The 21,204-nt window shown below is 39.1% G+C and overlaps 1 long non-coding RNA gene and 2 pseudogenes across 2 annotated transcripts in view; 1 reads left to right on the forward strand and 2 right to left on the reverse strand.

Annotated features, from left to right (window-relative positions):
* Positions 1-7,635, reverse strand: part of LOC143679166 (uncharacterized) — a 42,321-nt pseudogene extending 34,686 nt beyond the window's left edge.
* LOC143680898 (uncharacterized) overlaps positions 1-21,204 on the reverse strand; it is an 84,396-nt gene that overhangs the window by 40,977 nt on the left and 22,215 nt on the right. The window contains exons 3-4 of one of the 2 annotated variants that reach the window (XR_013174227.1): positions 14,934-14,969; positions 13,317-13,564 (exon numbers count right to left, since the gene is read on the reverse strand). The exons of the other annotated variant lie outside the window; for it this stretch is intronic. This is a non-coding gene — a long non-coding RNA (uncharacterized LOC143680898). Of the gene's footprint in view, positions 1-13,316; positions 13,565-14,933; positions 14,970-21,204 lie in introns of those variants that run through there. 2 annotated transcript variants of the gene reach the window in all.
* On the forward strand, positions 10,005-10,543 carry LOC143680896 (ADP-ribosylation factor-like protein 5A pseudogene; annotated as a pseudogene).

A 21,204-nucleotide genomic window follows, 5' to 3' on the forward strand; every position in this document is an offset into this window, starting at 1 on the left:
GAAATAGACTGGCAAAATAGATTAAAAAACAGGACCAATCTATATGCTGTCTACAGGAAATGCATCTTAGGCCCAAGGATAAACATAGGTTGAAAGTGAAAGGTTGGGAAAAGATATACTGTGCAAACAACAATCAGAAAAGAGCAGGAGTAGCTATACTAATATCCAGCAAATTAGACTTCAAATGTAAAACAGTTAAAAAGACAAAGAAGGACACTATGTATTAATGAAAAGAACAATTCAACAAGAACACATGACAATCATAAATATTTATGCACTGAGCCAGAGTGCTCCAAAATACATGAGGTAAACACTGAAAACACTCAAAAGAGAAATAGACACATCTACCATAATACTTGGAGAATTCAATTCCCCACTCTCATCAATGGGCAGAACATCTAGACAGAGGACCAATAAAGAAACAGAGAATTTGAATAATACAATAAATGAGCTAGACTTAACAGACATATATAGAACATTACACCTCATGACAGCAGGATACACCTTTTTCTCAAGTGCTCATGGATCATTCTCAAGGATAGACCGTATGCTGGGTCACAAAGCAAGTCTCAGTAAATTTAAATAAATTTAAAAAGATTGAAATCATACAAAACACTTCTCAGATCTCAGATCATAAAGGAATGAAGATGGAAATCAATAATAGGCAGCGTGCCAGAAAATTCACAAATATACGGAGGCTCAACAACACATTCTTTTTTTTATTAATTAAAAAAATTCAGAACAAACAAAAACATTAACATATATTCCATTCTACATATATAACCAGTAATTCTCAATATCATCACATAGTTACATATTCATCATTTCTTAGAACATTTGCATCAATTCAGAAAAAGAAATAAAAAGACAACTGAAAAAAAATAAAACGATAACAGAAAAAAAAGATTATACATACCATGCCCTTTACCCCTTGCTTTCATTTATCACTAGCATTTCAAACTAAATTTATTTTAACATTTGTTCCCCTTATTACTTATTTTTATTCCATATGTTCTACTCATCTTCAACAACACATTCTTAAACAACCAGTGGGTCAAGGAAGAAATTACAAGAGAAATCAGTAAATATCTCGAGGCAAATGAAAATGAAAACACAACATATCAAAATTTATGGGATGCAGCAAAGGCAGTGTAAGAGGGAACTTTATTGCCCTAAATGCCTATATCAAAAAAGAAGAAAGAGCAAAAACCAAGGAATTAACTGTCCACTTGGAAGAACTAGAGAAAGAACAGCAAATTAACCACAAAGCAAGCAAAAGGAAAGAAATAATGAAGATTAGTGCAGAAATAAATGAAATTGAGAACATGAAAACAATTTAGAAAATCAACAAAACCAGAAGTTAGTTCTATGAGAAAATCAATAAGATTGATGGACCCTTAATGAGGTTGACAAAAAGAAGAGAGAGGATGCAAATAAATAAAATCAGAAATGGACGAGGAGACATAACCACTGATCCCACAGAAATAACCAAAGTAATGAGAGGATATTCTGAACAACTTTATGCTAATAAACTAGACAATGTAGATGAAATTAACAGCTTCCTAGAAAGGCATGAACAATCAACATTGACTCGAGAAGAAAATAGATGACCTCAACAAACCAATCACAAGTAAATAAATTGAATCAGTCATTAAGAAGCTCCCCCAAAAGAAAAGCCCAGGACCAGATGGCTTCACATGTGGATTCTACCAAACATTCAAGAAAGAATTAGTACCAATCCTGCTCAAACTCTTCAAAAAAATTGAAGAGGAGGGAAAGCTACTTAACTCATTCTACAAGGCCAACATCAGCCTCACACCAAAGCCAGACAAAGATATTACAAAAAAAGAAAACTACAGACCAATCTCTCTAATGAATATAGATGCAAAAATCCTCAACAAAATTCTTGCAAATCGAACCCAGCAACACATTAAAAAATTATATACCATGACCAAGCAGGATTCATCCCAGGTATGCAAGGATGATTAAACATAAGAAAACCAATTAATGTAATACACCATATCAACAAATCAAAGCAGAAAAAACACATGATAATCTAGATTGATGCAGGAAAGGCGTTTGACAAAATTCAAAATCCTTTCTTGGTAAAAACACTTCAAAGGACAGGAATAGAAGGGAATTTCCTCAACATAATGAAGGGAATATATGAAAAACCCACAGGTAACACCATCTTCAATGGGGAAAAACTGAAAACTTTCCCCCTAAGATCAGGAACAAGAAAGGATGTCCATATCACCACTGTTATTCAACATTGTGTTGGAAGTTCTAGCCAGAGCAATTAGACAAGAAAAAGTAATACAAGGCATCAAATTGGAAAGGAAGAAGTAAAACTCTCACTGTTTGCAGATGATATGATACTATATGTCAAAAACCCTGAAAATTCCACAGCAAAACTCATAGAGCTAATAAATGAATACAGCAAAGTGGCAGGTTATGAGATCAACACTCAAAAATCTGTAGTGTTTCTATACACTAGTAATGAACAATCTGAGGGGGAAATCAAGACAAAAATTTCATTTGCAATTGCAACCAAAAGAATAAAACATCTAGGAATAAATTTAACTAAAGATACAAAAGATCTATACAAAGAAAACTACAAGAAATTGTCAAAAGAAATCACAGAAAACCTAAATAAATGGAAGGGCATACCCTGTTCATGGATTGGAAGACTAAATATAGTTAAGATGTCAATTCTACCTAAACTGATTTACAGATTCAATGCAATATGAATTAAAATTCCAAAAAACTTACTTAACTTCAGAAACAGAAGAACCAATTACCAAATTTATCTGGAGGGGCAGGGTGCCCTGAATAGCTAAAAATATACTGAGAAAGAAAAATGAAGTTGGAGGCCTCACACTACCTGACTTTAAGGTGAATTATGAAGCTATGGTGGTCAAAACAGCATGGTGTTGGCATAAAGATAGATATACTGACCAATGGAATTGAATAGAGTGTTCAGATATAGACCTTCTCATTTATGGACAATTGATCTTTGATAAGGCAGTCAAGCCAACTTACCTGGGACAGAACAGTCTCTTCAATAAATTCTGCCTAGAGAACTAGATATCCACATGCAAAAGAATGAAAGAGGATCCATATTTCACACCCTGTTGTAGTTTGCTGGCTGCCAGAATGCAACACACCAGAGATGGATTGACTTTTAGTAAAGGGGGATTTATTTCCTTAGCTCTTCAGAGGAAAGGCAGCTAACTTTCATCTGAGGTTCTTTCTCATGTGGGAAGGCTCAGGTAATCTCTGCTGGCCTTCTCTCCAGGCCTCTAGGTTCCAACAACTTTCCCTGGGGTGATTCCTTTCTGTATCTTCAAAGGCCTGGGCTGAGCTGCGAGAGCTGAGATAAGGTATGCCGAGCTGCTCGGGCTGTGCTAGGTTGAGCTCTTTCATTTAAGCACCAACCAATTAAGTCAAACATCATTTATTGCAGCAGTCACACTTCCTAGTTGACTGCAGATGTAATCAGTAACAGATGAGGTTCCTGTACCATTGGCTCATGTCCACAGCAACAGAACTAGGTGCCTTCACCTGGACAAGTTGACAACTCAATCTAACTACCATACACTCTATTCAAAAAATTAACTCAAAATGGATCAAAGACCTAAACATTAGATCTAAGACCATAAAACTTTAAGAAGAAAATGCAGGGAAATATCTTATCAATCTTATAATAGGAGGTGGTTTCCTAGACCTTACACCCAAAGCATGAGCATTGAAGAAATAAATAAATAAATAGGAACTCCTCAAAATTAAACACTTTTGTACATCAAAGATCTTGGTCAAGAAAGTAAAAAGACAGCCTACACAATGGGAGACAATATTTGGAAATGATATATCAGATAAAGGTCTAGTATCCAGAATATATAAAGAGATTGTTCAACTCAACAACAAAAAGACAGACAACCCAATTACAAAATGGGCAAGAGACATGAACAGACACTTCACAGAAGAGGAAATATGAATGGCCAAAAGGCACATGAAAACATATTTAACTTCCCTGGCTATTAGGAAAAATGCAAATCAAAACCACAATGGATATCATCTCATGCCCACCAGAATGGCCATTATCAATAAAACAGAAAATGACAAGTGCTGGAGAGGATGTGGAGAAAGGCACACTTATCCACTGTTGGTGGGAATGTCAAATGGTACAACCGCTGTGGAAGGCAGTGTGGTGGTTCCTCAAGAAGCTAAGTATAGAATTGTTATATGATCTGGCAATACCATTGCTAGGTATCTACTCAGAGGACATGAGGGCAAGAACACAAAAGGACATTTGCACACCAATGTTTATAGCAGCATTATTTACAGCTGCCAAGAGATGAAAACAGCCAAAATGTCCATCAACAGAAGAGTGACTAAGCAAGCTATGGTATATACATATGATGGAATATTATGCAGCTGTAAGACAGAATAAAGTTATGAAGCACGTAACAACATGGATGGACCTTAAGGACATTATGCTGAGTGAAATTAGCCAGAAACCAAAGGACAAATACTGTATGGTCTCACTGATATGAACTGACATTAATGAATAAACATGGAGAATTTCAGTTGGTAACAGAGACCATCAGGAGGAAATAGGGTAATTAGAGCTGAAGAGATACAGACTGTGCAACAAGACTGTTCTAGCTTGCTAGCTGCCGGAATGCAACACACCAGAGATGGATTGGCTTTTAATAAAAGGGGATTTATTTTGTTGGTTCTTCAGAGGAAAGGCAGCTAACTTTCCACTGAGGTTCTTTCTTACGTGGAAGGCATGGGATGGTCTCTGCTGGTCTTCTTTCCAGGCCCCTGGGTTCCAACAACTTTCCCCGGGGTGACTTCTTTCTCCATCTCCAAAGGCCTGGGCTGAGCTGCAAGTGCTGAGATGAGGAATGCCGAGCTGTTTAGGCTGTGCTACATTGAGTTCTCTCATTTAAGCACCAGCCAATTAAGTCAAACGTCACTCATTGCAGCAGACACACCTCCTAGCCGACTGCAGATGTAATTGGCAACAGATGAGGTCCACGTACCATTGGCTTATGTCCACAGCAACGAGATTAGGTATGCTCACCTGGCCAAGTTGACAACTGAATCTAACTAACACAAGGACTAATTATAAAAATTCAGAAAAGGATACCACAATACTACATAACTGCAATACAATAATGTTAGAACACTGAATGAAGCTGAATGTGAGAATGATAGAGGGAGGAAGGCTGGGGACACAAACGAAATCAGAAAGAAAGATAGACAATAAAGATTGAGATGGTATAATCTAAGAATGCCTAGAGTATATAAAGATAGTGGCTAAATGTACAAATTTAAAAATGTTTTTGCATGAGTAAGAACAAAGGGATGTCAGTTCTGCAGGTTGTTAAAAATAGATGTTAATCAATATTTTAAATTTTTGATTAATTTGTGAGACTAAAGCAAAAAAATGTTTATTTGGTACAAAATTTATATTTTGACTAGTGCAGTTCCTAATATAACTTATGTGGACAGCTTAATTGAGTACCATAAGTACATGGAAACTTGAATAGTGCATAAGATTTTGTAGGTTGGTCCAGAGTTATGCCCCGATAAATCCCAAGGTGATTTGAACTGTGAGTAAAAAGTATTTGCAAAGTCCCCTTGGGGGAATGGTGAGAAAGGGGGAAAATTCAACTTCCCCAAGTGGAGAATTCTTGATATTCTCCCAAGCAGTGGGGACAACCAAAGGAATAGGCTGAGCCTGGGGTTAGTTTATATGAAACTTAACCCCGCAAAGGATAGGTTAAGCCTACTCAAAATTAGGCCTAAGAGTCACACCCAAGAGAATCTCTTTTGTTGCTCAGATGTGGCCTCTCTCTCTCAGCCAACACAAAAAGCAAACTCACCACCCTCCCCCTCTCTACATGGGTGAGGACCTTCCTGGCAACATGGAACAGAAATCCTAGAATGAGCTGGGACTCAGCATCAAGGGATTGAGAAAACCTTCTCGACCAAGAGGGGGAAGAGTGAAATGAAACAAAATAAAGTGTCAATGGCTGAGAGATTCCAAGCAGAGTCAAGAGGTTATCCTGGAGGTTATTCTTACGTATTAAATAGATATCACCTTGTCAGTCACGATGTAATGGAGAGACTGGAGGGAACTGCCTGAAAATGTAGAGCTGTGCTCCAGCCATGTTTCTTGAAGATGATTGTATAACGATATAGCTTTTGCAATGTGACTGTGTGATAGTGAAAAACTTGTGTCTGATGCTGCTTTTATCTACCTTATTGACAGCTGAGTAAAACATATGGAATAAAAATAAATAATAGGAGGAACAAATGATAAAACAAATTCAGTAGATTGGAATGCTAGTGATCAATGAAAGGGAGGGGTAAGGGGTATGGTATGTATGAATTCTTTTCTGTTTTCTTTTTATTTCTTTTTCTGAATGGATGTAAATGTTCTAAGAAATGATCATGATGATGAATATACAACTACGTGATGATATTGTGAATTACTGATTATATATGTAGAACGGAAAAAAAAATCAATGGTTTTTTTCTTCATTCCACCTCTGGGAGAAGATAATTTGAAGGGCTACAGGAAGTTTTTTGCTTCTTTGAAGCATTTCTCAACAGTATAAATCTCCTGAATCAGGTCCTCCATGCAGATAATGCTACATTTACCAAGGGATCGTGCAATGAATGAGTTATCTATCAAGGCAATCCACTTCTTATTGATTTTGCCATAATCAGGCTTACAGATCAGTTCATTCACTGACTTCAGGTTTGGATATCCCCATGCAATATATGGTTCCACAATCCTCAGTATGTTAATTGAAGCCTTGTTGAGCTTAACAAAGGTGTCATTACAGATTTGGTAAAGGCAAAGACGCTGTAACAGTTTTCAGATCTTTGGGTTCATACCATTAACATTTCTGATTCTGATGACAAATGGCAATTTGGCTTCTGCAGGTACATAGAAGTTGTCAGCTTTTCTTGCCATTCTAGTCATTTGAATTTCAGATCTGTACATCTACCTATATCCTTGTGATAGTACTTAGATTTTTCATAAATAAGCTTCCTCCTTGCCTTTCGAAGCATCTTTTGGGCAAACTTCCTTCTCAAGTGCTTGATCTTCAGTTTGGCAAAATTCTTTCACTTTTCAAAAGGGTTTCTGGCACAGGCAGAACCTTATTCTGTTCAACACCCTCCATGATTCCAGCCAGAAAAGAACCCACCACCTTTTAAGAATAAAAGCTAACCAAGAACAAAACAAAAATAAGAATAATGAAAAAAATAAACACTAACCAGTTCCGGGAAGATGGCAGAATAGGATAGGTCATGTTCACCCCTGCCCCAAGGAACAGCTAGAGAAGTCAGAAAAATGACCAGGAGAACAATTCTAGGGTGTAAGTGACCTGGGAGGGTCTTCTATACCACATAGGGAGGCCCTGGTTGAAAAAGCAAAAGAATCGAGATGCAGAGAACTGGAAGCCGTCCAGCTAGTGCAAACAGTCTAACACGCCCCTTTCCAAATGAGGCCCAGAGCCCTCAGGTGTGCAGGAACTGGAGATGCCAACCAGGATATAAGCCATGCTGCATTCCTTGAAAGCACTACCCTCACACACGACACCCCTGCCCTGTGACCCACTACTCCCCCCTTACCCCACACACCTGAACCCCATCACCCGCCCCCCACTGTGCTCCAAGCAACCTCTCCCAGACCCCGCTCCTGAGCATCCCCAACCCACACCCCCACGCTGCGGATGCACGCAAGCCTGTACCAGCCCAATCCACCTCTCCTACACAAGGGCACAATCTCACCCTGACCCTCCTGAGACCTGTGTACCCACGGCTAGCCCCTAGACCTCTACCTCCCCCTCTCTACCCCCTTCAGGCAATCACCTGGGTTTCTCAGCTGCAGTCACGCCCTTCATATTCGGGCCACACCAGTACCCAGCCCATATAGCCACTCGACCCCACCCACCCCCACCCTGAGCTCTGCACACACACATTAGCATCTGACCCCAAAGACGCATGCATATGCATACACCCACTCACTCCATGCCCCCTCAGCTCTGGGCAAGCGCTGACCTGTGCATCCAGGCCACAGCTGGCCTGGGCCCACACAGGTGCAATCCCACTCTGCTGCCTCTGAGCTCTGCAGACGCACACACAAGGGTCCTGCCCAACAGACCCATGCACCAGCACAGCCACATCCTCCCCGCTGGGCACCCACATATCCGTGCACTGACCTCCTGACCCCAGCACCCCACCCCTTTGCCCTGACAGTTGTGCCCACCCTTGCCTCACCCCACAGCACAAGTGCTGTTCTCCCACAACTGACAGGTGCTCTCGTGCACATCTGTGCCACATGGCCTCCCCTGCACAAGCATGCACTCCTACCCAACCCCCTATTCACACCTGCGGACCTGCACTAGGGTCCTGCCCACCTGTAATCACCCATCCCTGACACGGGTCCCGAAACTTCCATGACCTATGACCTACCCCTACATACTTGCACATCTGCATCCTGGGCCCCTGGACCCCCCCCACTTTGCAAGGACACACCCATACCCTGCCTTCCCTGTGTCCTGCACACCACACCCATGATTCACATGCTCCACGTGACTACCCACATCCTGCCCATGCACCAGCCCCAGCACATTTGCTCAGCACCACCATCCACCTCCTGCCCTGCCCTACCTCTGTGTCCCCCATGCTGCACCCTGCTCCTACGCTCTAAGGCCTGCTTGAGGTGCATGTCACTCCAACGGCCCCCCACCACATGGCCACAACCCTGTGACCCACACCCCATGCTCAAAAGCACCAGCATAGCGTTCCCGGCCTGCATATATTCTTGCACTGCAACCCCTCACTGCACCGTTGTGCCCCTCCCCATTCCCCACATCCTCCTCCACATCTCCCCCATAAATACAAAGCTTTAGACTACTGAAGGAAATAAACTTCCAAAGCAACCTTATCAATATATTTACATACTGCAAAGACAACAGAAGATCACTAACCATATGGAGATGCAGACAGATAGAGCCCAGTCTAATGACCAGAGGAGATGCAGATTTGGAACAACTAATCAAAGATATTCATACCTCTACTAAATAAAGTCAGTGGGATGGCTAATGACATAAAAGAGATCAAAAAGACACTAGAAGAGCATAAAGAGGAATTTGAAAGAATAAATAGAAAAATAGCAGATATCACAGAGATTAAAGATGCTTTAGACCAAATAAAAAATACACTAGAGATACAGAACAGCAGATTTGAAGAGGCAGGAAAAAAAGTGAACTAAAGGACAGGACAACTGATTTTGAACACACAAAAGAGGAAATGACAAAAAAGATGGTAAAATTTGAATTGGATCTAAGGGAAATGATGGACAAAACGAAGTGCACAAATATAAGAATCATCAGGGCGGGCCACGGTGGCTCAGCAGGTAAGAGTGCTTGCCTGCCATGCTCGAGGACCCGGGTTCGATTCCCGGTGCCTGCCCATGTTAAAAAAAAAAAAGAATCATCGGTGCCCCAGGAGAAGAGAAGAGTAAAAGCTAGGAAGATTAGTTCATGATATAATGGGGGAAAACTTCCCAACCTTTATAAAAGCCCAAAATATGCAAAATACAGAACCCAAAGAAGTCCAAATAGAATAAATCCAAATAGGCCTACCCCAAGACACATGCTAATCAGTCTGCCAAGTGTTAAAGAGAAGAACTGGGGGGGGGGGATGGTGGCCCGCAAGGCTCGTTGCAGAAAACGCAGCAGCGATGTCTGTCAGCCAAGCGAGTGCCACGGCTGGAGCGGTGCGGCCTCACGCGCGACAGGGCGGCCTGGGCTTCAGCCTTCCTCTGGTTCCGGCCGGTGGCAAGCTGGGGAGCAGCAGCAACAGAGGTGGAGGTACTGGCTCTGGGTCTGGCTGGTTTCTCTCTTCCCTTCAGCCTGAGCCAGGGGAGGCCAGGAGGCCTGGGTGGCTGAAGTGGGGTCCACTGCCCGAGAATGGGAATTCTCTTCACCAGGATATGGAGACTGTTCAATCACCAGAGCACAGAGTTATCATTGTTGGGCTAGATAATGCAGGGAAAACTACCATCCCTCACCAATTTTCCATGAATGAAGTTGTACATATGTCCCCTACCATAGGAAGTAATGTAGAAGAGATAGTTGTTGATAATACACGCTTCCTAATGTGGGATACTGGTGGCCAAGAATCTCTTTGTTCTTCCTGGAACACTTACTGTACTAACACTGAGTCTGTAATAGTTGTCGTGGACAGTGCAGACAGAGAAAGGATGTCTGTAACTAGAGAAGAACTGTATAACATGTTAGCACATGAGGACCTAAGAAAAGCTGGATTGCTGATTTTTGCTAATAAACAAGACATTAAAGAATGTATGACTATAGCAGAAATCTCCCAGTTTTTTAAACTAACTTGTATTAAAGATCACCAGTGGCATATCCAGGCATGCTGTGCTCTAACAGGTGAGGAATTGTGCCAAGGACTTGAATGGATGATGCCAGGACTCAAGATTAGATGATGTCTACTAACCTTTTCTCACAGACTTTATATAAACCAAGTGTTGGACTTTTCCTGAAAGCTGCAAAAATTAATGGTTTAGATATATTTATAATAAACTGATTTAAACTTTTTCTGTAAGAAGAAAAATTAAGACCACTCATTTGAGAACAAAGATGAAAGTCTCACCTTTCAATTTGCTTTCTCATTAGTTCTTTCCAAAGTAAGGTCTTAAAGGTGTGACTGACATTTTTCTCATAAAGAACCCTCTCAGGACATTGTGCAGCCTGTGGTAGGTATAAAGGGAGAGAAAGACATTGTTAACTTTAAGAGCTTTATTGTCAGTATAAACCTTCCCATTTTAATGTTGTTCTCTTGTTCCATTAAGTCAAAATACAAATCAATCAACTTCCCTAAGTAGAATTCTTGATATTCTCACAAACAGTGTGGACAACCAAAGCTATAGGCTGAGCCCCCAGTCTTGGGGTTTGTTCACATGAAACTTAACCCCACAAAAGATAGGTCAAGTCTACTTAAAATTTAGGCCCAAGAGTCACCCCCAAGAGAGCTTCTTTTGTTGCTCAGATGTGGCCTCTCTCTCCAGCCAATATGATGAGCAGTCTCACCACCTTCCCCCTCTCTTCGTGGGACATGACTCCCAGGGGTGTAGACCTTCCTGGCAGCGTGGGACAGAGATCCTGGAATGAGCTGAGACTCAGCATCAAAGGACTGAGAAAAACCCTAGAATGAGCTGAGAATTAACATCAAGAGACTGAGAGAACCTTCTCAACCAAAAGGGGGAAGAGTAAAATGAGACAAAGTGTCAATGGCTGAGAGATTCCAAACAGAGTTGAGAGGTTATCCTGGAGCTTATTCTTATGCATTAAGTAGATATCACCTTGTTGTTTAAGATGTAGTGGAGAGGCTGGAGGGAATTGCCTGAAAATGTAGTGCTGTGTTCCAGTAGCCATGTTTCTTGATGATGATTGAACAATGATATAGCTTTCACAACGAGACTCTGTGAATGTGAAAACCTTATGTCTGATGCTCCTTTTAGCTACTATATCAACAGAAGAGTAGAACATATGGAATAAAAATAAATAATAGGGGGAACAGATGTTAAAATAAATTCAGTTTGAAATAGTGGTAAATGAAAGTGAGGGGTAAGGGGTATGGTACGTATAGTTTTTTTTTTCTGTATTATCATTTTATTTCTTTTTCCATTGTCTTTTTATTACTTTTTCTAAATCGATGCAAATGTACTAAGAAATGATGAATATGCAACTATGTGATGATATTAAGAATTACTGATTATATATGTAGAATGGAATGATTTCTAAATGTTTTGTTTGTTAATTTTTTAATTAATAAAAAAATACAAATCAACACAGTTATTCAGTTTCCAATATTTTAATGTGGAGTGTTACTTATGAAAAGTATTTTGTATAAGGTTGTGTATGTATTGTGCATATACATCAAGTTCAAGTTAATGGCTTTGATTTATGTTCTAAAGAAAAGCAAGTTACACAAAAATTAATTTATCCTTAGTTGTAACCATATGTGATTAGTACTGGCATTGGTGTTATGTGCCATTTTGTACTTTTCCCCTTAGGTTCTCTGTATTGTACTAACAAACCCCCAAATCACTGAGCTACTCTTAAAAAAAAAAAAAGAAAGAAAGAAAAAGGGAAAAAGCTTGATGTTGTGTACATATTTTTTGTTGATTGAATCACCCAGAAACATGTACTGCAGCTGAGTGGAACTATATCAAATTCTTGACTTTTGCATTACTAATGGGCAGAGTTACACAGCAGATAATTATCAGATTAGTCCCTGTATAGGTCCATATGCCATCTATATTACTTAATAAATTGATGATCCATAAATCAAAAAAAAAATGTTAAAGTGAAGCAGAAAATCCTATCAGTGGGAAGAGAAAGACAGTCTACTATGTACAAGGGAAACCATATAAGACTGAGTTCAGACTACTCAACTGGCACTAAGAAGGCAGTGGCATGATATATCTAAGATCCTGAAAGAGAAAGACTTCCTGGAAGAGAAAGACTTCCTGGAAGAGAAAGACTTCCTGAAAGAGAAAGAATTCTGAACCTAGGTAAATTGTCCTTCAAAGCGGAGGATGAGATTAAAATTTTCACAGACAAACACTGGGAGAATATGTCAACAAGAGACCAGCTCTACAAAAAATACTAAAAGGAGTTCTGCCAGCTGGAAAAAAAAGACAGGAGAGGGGGGTCTGGAGAAAGGCACAGAATTGAGGAATACAAGTAAGAGTAACTTAAAGGATAAAAACAGAAAGAGGGAAAAGAATATATAGATCTGACAAATAAAATCCAAGATAAGATGGTGGATTCAAGAAATGCCTTTACAGTAATGACAATGAATATTAATGGACTAAACTTACTAATTAAAAGATACAGATTGGATGCATTAATGTATTAAGAAATATAGTCCAACTATATGCTGCTTACAAGCATTTTGGACACAAAGATAAAGATAGATTGAAAACAAAAGGATGCAAAAAGATGTCCCATGCAAGCTGTAACCAAAAGAAAGCAGGAGTAGCTATACTAATATTAGACAAAATAGACTGTCAATGTAAAGACATTGTTTTAGTTTGCTAGCTGCCGGAACACAATATACCAGAAACAGAATGGCTTTTAAAAAGGGGAATTTAATAAGTTGCTAGTTTACAGTTCTAAGGCTGAGAAAATGTCCCAATTAAAACAAGTCTATAGAAATGTCCAATTTAAGGCATCTGGGGAAAGATACCTTAGTTCCAGAAGGCCAACAACATTCAGCGTTTCTCTCTCAGCTGGAAGGGCACATGGTGAACATGGCGGGGTCTGCTAGCTTTCTCTCCTGGCTTCCAGTTTCATGAAGCTCCCCGGGAGGCATTTTCCTTCTTCATCTCCAAAGGTCACTGCCTAGTGGACTCTCTGCTTCATGGTGCTGCAGCATTCTCTGCTCTGTCCGAATCTCCTTCATTTTCCAAAATGTTTCCTCTTTAATAGGACTCCAGAAACTTATGAAGACCCACCCAAATGGGTGGAGACATGTCATTGCCTAATCCAGTTTAACAACCACTCTTGACTCAATTGCATCATCCAGGGAGATGATCTGATTACAGTTTCAAACATACAGAATTGAATAGGGATTATCCTACCTTTATGAAATGGATTTTGATTAGAACATGGCTTTTCTAGTGTCCATATATCTTTCAAACCAGCACAGACATCATATGAGAAAAAGAAGGACACTATATATTAATAAAAGGGACAATTAACCATGAAGAAATAACAATCATAAATATCTATGCTCCCAATCAAGAAGCTCCAAAGTACATGAGACAGACATTGGCAAAAATGAAGGAAGCAATAGGCATTTCAACAAAAATAGTAGGAGACTTCAATACACCACTCTCCCCTATAGATAGAACAATTAGACAGAGGATCAACAAGAAAATAGAGAAGTTAAACAACTCGATAAATGAATTATACCTAACAGACATATTTAGGCCATTGCACCTCAAAACACCAGATACACATTTTTCTCTAGTGCTCATGGAACATTCTACAGGATATATCATGTACTGGGGCACAAAACAGGTCTTTATAAATTTAAAAACATTGAAATTATTCAAAGTACTTTCTCTGATCACAATGGAATGAAGCTGTAAATCAATAACCACCAAAGAGCAACAACTTTCACAAATATATGGATATTGAATAACACACTCTTAAACAATGAGTGGGTCAAAGAAGAAATTGCTAGAGAAATCAGTAGCTATTTGGAGAAGAATGAAAATGAAAATACAACTTATCAGAACTTATGGGATGTGGCAAAGGCTGTGCTGAGAGGGAAATTTATTGCCCTAAATGCCTATATCAAAAAAGAAGAAAGAGCAAAATACAAGCACTTAACTGCTCACCTGGAGGAACTTGAGAAAAAAACAACAAACTAATCCCAAAGCAAAAAAAGGAAAAGAAATAACAGAGATTAAATTAGAGTTAAATGATTAGAAGAACAAAAGAATCAATAAAACCAAAAGTTGGTTCTTTGAGAAAATCAGTTAAATCGATGGGCCAATAGCATGGCTGAGGAAGATAAAAAAAGGGAGGATGCAAATAAACAAAATCAGAAATGGGAACGGGATCATTATCACAGACCCTGAAGAAATAAAAAAAAAAAAAAGAGGATACTATGAGCAACTATACACCAACAAACTAGACAACTTAGGTGAAATGGACAAATTCCTGGAAACACACAAACAAGGTATGCTGACTCAAGAAGAAATAGAAGATCTCAACAAACCAATCACAAGTAAAGAGATTCAATCATCAAAAAATCTTCCTCAGGGTGGGCCATGGTGGCTCAGTAGGCAGAGTTCTCACCTTCCATGCTGGAGATCCAGGTTTAATTCCCAGTGCCTGCCCATGAAAAAACAAACAAACAAAAAAACTCTTCCTACAAAGAAAAACCCAGGACCAGATGGCTTCACAGGGGAATTTTATCAAACATTCCCAAAAGAACTAATACCAATCCTGCTCAAACTTCTCCAAAAAATATTGAGGAGAAATGAAATCTACCTAATTCATTTTATGAGTTAACATCATTTTAACATCACTTTAATATCAAAACCAGGTAAAGGTGCTATCCTAGTTTACTAGCTGCCAGAATGCAATATAGCAGAAACAGAATGGCTTTTAAAAAGGGAGGTTTAATAAGTTGCCAGTTTACAGTTCTAAGGTCAAGAAAATATCCCAATTAAAACAAGTCTATAGAAATGTCCAATCAAAGGCATCCAGGGAAAGATACCTTGCTTCAAGAAGGCCAATGAAATTCAGGGTTTCTCTCTCAAGTGAGAAGGTACACGAACACAGTCACCATTTCTCTCTCAGCTGGAAGGACACATGAAGAGCATGGCATCATCTGCTAGCTTTCTCTCCTGGCTTCCTGTTTCATGAAGCTCCCTGGAGGCGTTTTCCTTCTTCATCTCCAAAGTGCTGGCTGGTAGACTCTCTGCTTCATGGTGCTGCAACATTCTCTGCTCTCTCTGAATCTCGTTTTTCTCCAAAATCTTTTCTCTTTTATAGGATTCCAGTAAACTAATCAAGACCCACCCAAATGGGTGGAGACAAGTCTCCACCTAATCTATCTTAACAACCACTCTTGACTGAGTTACATTTCCAGGGAAATTATTTGTTATAATCTCTAACATATAGTACTGAATAGGGATTAGAAGAAACATCTGCCTTTACAAAATGGGATTAGGAATAAAACATGGCTTTTCTAGGGTACATACATGCTTTCAAACGTACAGATACTACAAGAAAGGAAAACTGCAGCTCAATCTCCCTAAAGAACAATAATACAAAAATTATCAACAAAATAGTAGCAAATCAAATCCAACAGAACGTTAAAAGAATTATACACGCAGCCAAGTGGGGTTTATACCAGGAATGCAAGGATGGTTCAACACAAGAAAATCAATTAATGTAATTCAGCACATTAACAAATTGAAAGGGAAAAATTATATAATCATCTCGAATGAAAGCATTCAACAAAATTCAACATCTTTTTTTCCTGATTAAAAACTCTTCAAAAGATAGGAATCAAAGGTAACTTCCTTAGTATGATAAAAAGCATATATGAAAAACCCATAGCCAGCATCATACTTAATGGTGAGAGACTGAAAGCTTTCCCCCTCAGATCGGGAACAAGACAAGGATGCCCTCTGTCCGCACTATTATTCAACATTGTACTAGAAGTTCTAGCTAGAGCAGTTAGGCAGGAAAAAGAAATAAAAGGCATCCAAATTAAAAAGGAAGAAGTAAAACTTTCATTATTTGCAGATGACATGATACCGTCCTTGCAAAATCCTGAGAAATCTACAACAAAGTTAGTTGAGCTAATAAACAAATTCAGCAAGGTGGCAGGTTATAAAATCAATGTGCAAAAATCTGTAATGTTTCTATACACAAGCAATGACCTAACCAAGGAATCAATTAAGGAAAAATTCCATTCCAAATAGCAACTAAAAGAATCAAGTATCTAGGATTAAATTTAACTAGGGATATAAAGGACTTGTACACTGAAAACTACATAGCATTGTTAAAAGAAATCAAAGAAGGTCTTTATAGGCGCAAAGGCATCCTATGCTCACAGATAAGAAGGTTAAATTTAGTTAAGATATCAATTCTACCTAACTGATCTACAGATTCAAAGCAGAACCAATAAAAATTCCAACAACCTACTTTTAAGACTTGGGAAAGTTAGTTACCAAATTCATCTGGAAGGTAAACAGACCCTGAATAGCTAAAAAAGAAGAACGAAAAGGGAGGATTAATACCACCCCCACCCCCCACCCCCGCATTTTAAAACTTGTTATAAAGCCACAGTGGTAAAAACAGCATGGTATTGGCACAAAGAGAAGTATTGCCCAATGGAACTGAATTGAGAGTGCAGAAGTAGACCACCAAATCTAAGGTCAACTGATCTTCGACAAGGCCCAGAAATCTACTGAACTGGGACAAAAGAGTCTTTTCAATAAATGGTCATGGGAGAACTGGATATCAATAGACAGAAGAATGAAAGAGGACCCTTCTCCTACACCCTACTCAAAAATTAACTCAAATTGGATCAAAACACCTAAATATAAGAACCAGTACCATAAAACTCCTAGAAGAAAATGTAGGGAAACCTCTTCAAGACCTAGTAATAGGAGATAGCTTCCAAAACTTTACACTGAAAGCATAAGCAGCAAAAGAAAAAAAAAAAGATAAATGGGAACTCCTCAAAATCAAATCCTTTTGAGCCTCAAAAGTCTTTGCCAAAAAGTTGAAGAGGCAGCCAACTCAGTAGGAGAAAATACTTGGAAATCACATATCAGAATAAGGTTTGATATATAAAGAAATCATGCAACGCAACAACAAATGGGCAAACAACCCAATTATAAAGTAGTCCAAAGATATGAATAGACATTTTTCTGAAGAGCAAATACAGATGGCTAAAAAGCACATGAAAAGATGTTTATTCTCATTAGCTATAAGGGAACTACAGATCAAGACTATAATGAGATACCACCTCATACCCATTAGAATGACTACTATTAAACAAACAGGAACTACAAATGTTGGAGAAGATGTGGAGAAATTGGGACTTTTATATACTGCTAGTGGGAATGTATAATGGTACAGCTGCTATGGAAGACAGTCTGGTAGTTCCTCAGAAAACTAAATATCAAGTTGCCCTATGACCTGGCAATAGCACTACTTGGTAAATACCCAGAAAAGCTGAAAGCAGTGACACAAACAAAGCTTTCCACACCAGTGTTCATGGCAGCATTATTCACAATTTCCAAAAGATGAAGACAATCCAAGTGTCCATCAACACGCGAGTAGATTAACAAAATGTGGTATACATACAATGGAATATTATGCAGCAGTAAGATGATATGACATTCTGAAGCACATGACAAGATGGATGAGCCTTGAGGACATAATGCTGATTGAAATACGCCAGACACAAAAGGATAGATACTGTATGATTCTACTTTTATGAGCATGGTAAGGGTAAAATCAGAAGCTTATAATAGAGAATATAGGGGACCTAGAGATACACAGAAGCTTGAGAAGGGTAAAAAGTTAGCTAATGAGGTTGAACTTCATTGTAAGGGAATAGATAGTAGTGAAGGCAATTCACTAGTGTGTCTATAAGTAATATTACCATATTGAAGGTGGACATGATTGAAAGGGGTTGTACAGGCTCATGTGTCCCACTGATTAATACTGCAAATATAAATAACTGCTATAAAGGTATGAATCTTGTATAAAGAGTGTATAATTTGGGGGTAAAGGGGGGAAATGCTATTGCATGCTATGGGCTATGTTTAACAGTAAAACCTCAACAGTACCAAAGCAATACCGTAGGTACATAATCGGGGGAGGGATGAGAGTTAGAGGAAGGTTTGGATTTTCTATTTGGTGAGGGGGTGTTTATCAGCTATCTTTCTTTTGGGAACAATGAAATTATCTAAAATTGAGAATGTTGATGGACTGTTGACCTTGGACATTATACATGGGGCCCAGTAGAGGGAGGTGGCTGAAAGATGCAGTGCCTGAGAAGTAGATTGGTGAATGATGGTGTATACATATGATGGAACTTTGTGCTGCTACAAAAAGCAAAGAATTTGAGAGGCATGCAATGATGTGAATGAACCTGTGGGACATTTGGTGAGTCAAAATAAGCCAGAAACAAAAGAGCAAATATTGTATGATCTCATTTAGGAAACAGTTATAAGAAAAGTGGAGCCTAGATTGTAAGCTCATAAAAAGTAGTCAAACCTAGTCCCAGGCAGTAATTCCTATTTCTGGATTTTGAGGGGCTCTTTTATATATGTATAGCCTGGTATTTAGAAATAAGGATGAAGCCGACCAGGTATGTATTAAGATAATTCAGAATACATAAGGTAAGGGAGACATTGTCTGTATTTAGAACTTCACCTACTCTTTGAGACCAAAGGAAGAAAGGTTTATTTTGTCCGGAACCTAAATTTTCAGTAGCACATAATCTTACTCACCCTTTATGAAGAGATCATGTAAGCAATCCAAACACGGGAGCCCAGAATAAGAATGAGAACCACTAATCCTGTATAGCATAATGAAATGCCTGGATACATCCCAGAGTATATTAAGCAGATAATCAAAAAGTATTGGCAAAGTCCCTTGAAGGATGGGAGAAAATAAATGGAACTATTAAACTTTACTACTGGGGAAAACCCAGATACTGTGTCAAACATTAGAGACACCCAAATCAATAATTCAAGCCCTTGATTTTGTGAAGCTTATGTATGCAGTGGAGAATCTTACCCTACCTATAGGTGTGCCTAAGAGTCACCTCCAGATGACCTCTTTTGCTGCTCAGATGTGGCCACTCTCTAAGCCAAACTCTGCAAGTGAAATCATTGCCCTCTCCCCTACATGGGGCATGACATCCAAGGATGAAAATCTCCCTGGCAGCATGTGAGATGACTCCCAGGGATGAGCCTGATCCTGGCACTGTGGGATCAACAATGCCATCCCGTCCAAAAGAGGGAAAAGAAATGTAACAAATAAGATATCAGCAGCTGAGAGAGTTCAAATAGAGTTGAGAGGCTCTTACACAAGCTTCAGTTAAACATTGCTACCTATCATAACTTGCCAAACCTTCACCAAAACCATCCCTGTCAATCCTAAAGAATACCTAAGGCTTTATATAAGATTCTATGAAGGTTCCATGCACTGTGGTAACTTTCCAGAAACCTACAACCTCCAGATGGGTCCCTGGACCAGATAAGTCCTGAAATGCAGAGGGGCCAGCCTTTCCAGAACATCAACTAGTTCCATCCCCAAATCCCACATAACAGACAGCTCCTTCTAACGTGAAATAGGTAGAATGAATGGGCATAGCCCAAATACCCCTAAAAAGCGGGAGAAAGATCAAAGGTGATAGAGTTATCCAGAGATGGTAGGGTTCAACAAATGAGTATGAATGCTGAATCATTATATTAATATTTCTTTTAGTCCCCAGTACCTTAGAACAGCTAGATGTAAAAACCTAAAATTGTGGAATTGTAACCCATATCAAACTCTGAAATCTGCTCTACAACTAATTGTTGCGATTTATTTTGAAATTTATTGCTTTTATGTATATATGTTATTTTTCACAAAAAAAGAGAGAGAGAGAGAAGTAGGAGTATAACAGAGAAGGTAGGATTTAACAAATGAGTCTGACTGCTGAATCATTATATTAATATTTCTTTTGGTCTTCAGTGTCTTGGAGCAGTTAGAAATAAAAATGAAAAATCATGGAACTCTAACCCATACCAAACTTTAAAATCTATTCTGTAACTACTTGTTAACATACACCTAGAAAGTTATTACTTTTTTGCATATATGTTATATTTCACAATTTAAAAAACATTAAAAAATAAATATAAATAAATGTGCACCATTTGTCATATATGCTTCTGATTTCTTTTAGGCATATGGTGGGCTTGCCTGGATGGGATTTGACTGAAAAGCCCCAGTGGACCTGGAAGTTGCCTAAAACTGCAAACCTGACCTCATCACGCCCCTCCCTTAACTCTTGCAGTGGCTCCCTTTTGCCTCAGGGCTCAGCCCAAGCTCTTTGGCATTCCTAGGCCCCTGAACTCCAGCCCCATCTGTCTCCACTTGCATTTCTCTCCTCCACCCAGCCCAGATAAACTCTTCAAATCCTAGAACTTTTCAGGCAGGCTTTGTGTTCTAGTTTGCTAGCTGCTGGAATGCAATATACCAGAAATGGAATAGCTTTTTAAAAGGGGAATTTAATAAGTTGTAAGTTAACAGTTTTTAGGCCATGGAAATGTCCCAATTAAAGCAAGTCTATAGAAATGTCCAATTTAAGGCATCCAGGGAAATATACCTTGGTTCAAGAAGGTCAATGAAGTTCAGGGTTTCTCTCTCAAGTGGAAAGGCATGTGGCGAACTCAGTCATGGCAAACATGGCATCAACTGTTAGCTTCCTCTCCAGCTCCCCGGAGGCATTTTCCTTCTTCATCTCCAAAAGTTGCTGACTGGTAGACTCTGCTTCATGGTTCTGTGGCTTTCTCTCTTGTGGCTTTCTTGTGGCTTTGTCAATTTT

The sequence above is a fragment of the Tamandua tetradactyla genome, chromosome 4, assembly GCF_023851605.1.
Source record: "Tamandua tetradactyla isolate mTamTet1 chromosome 4, mTamTet1.pri, whole genome shotgun sequence".
NCBI lineage: Eukaryota > Metazoa > Chordata > Mammalia > Pilosa > Myrmecophagidae > Tamandua > Tamandua tetradactyla.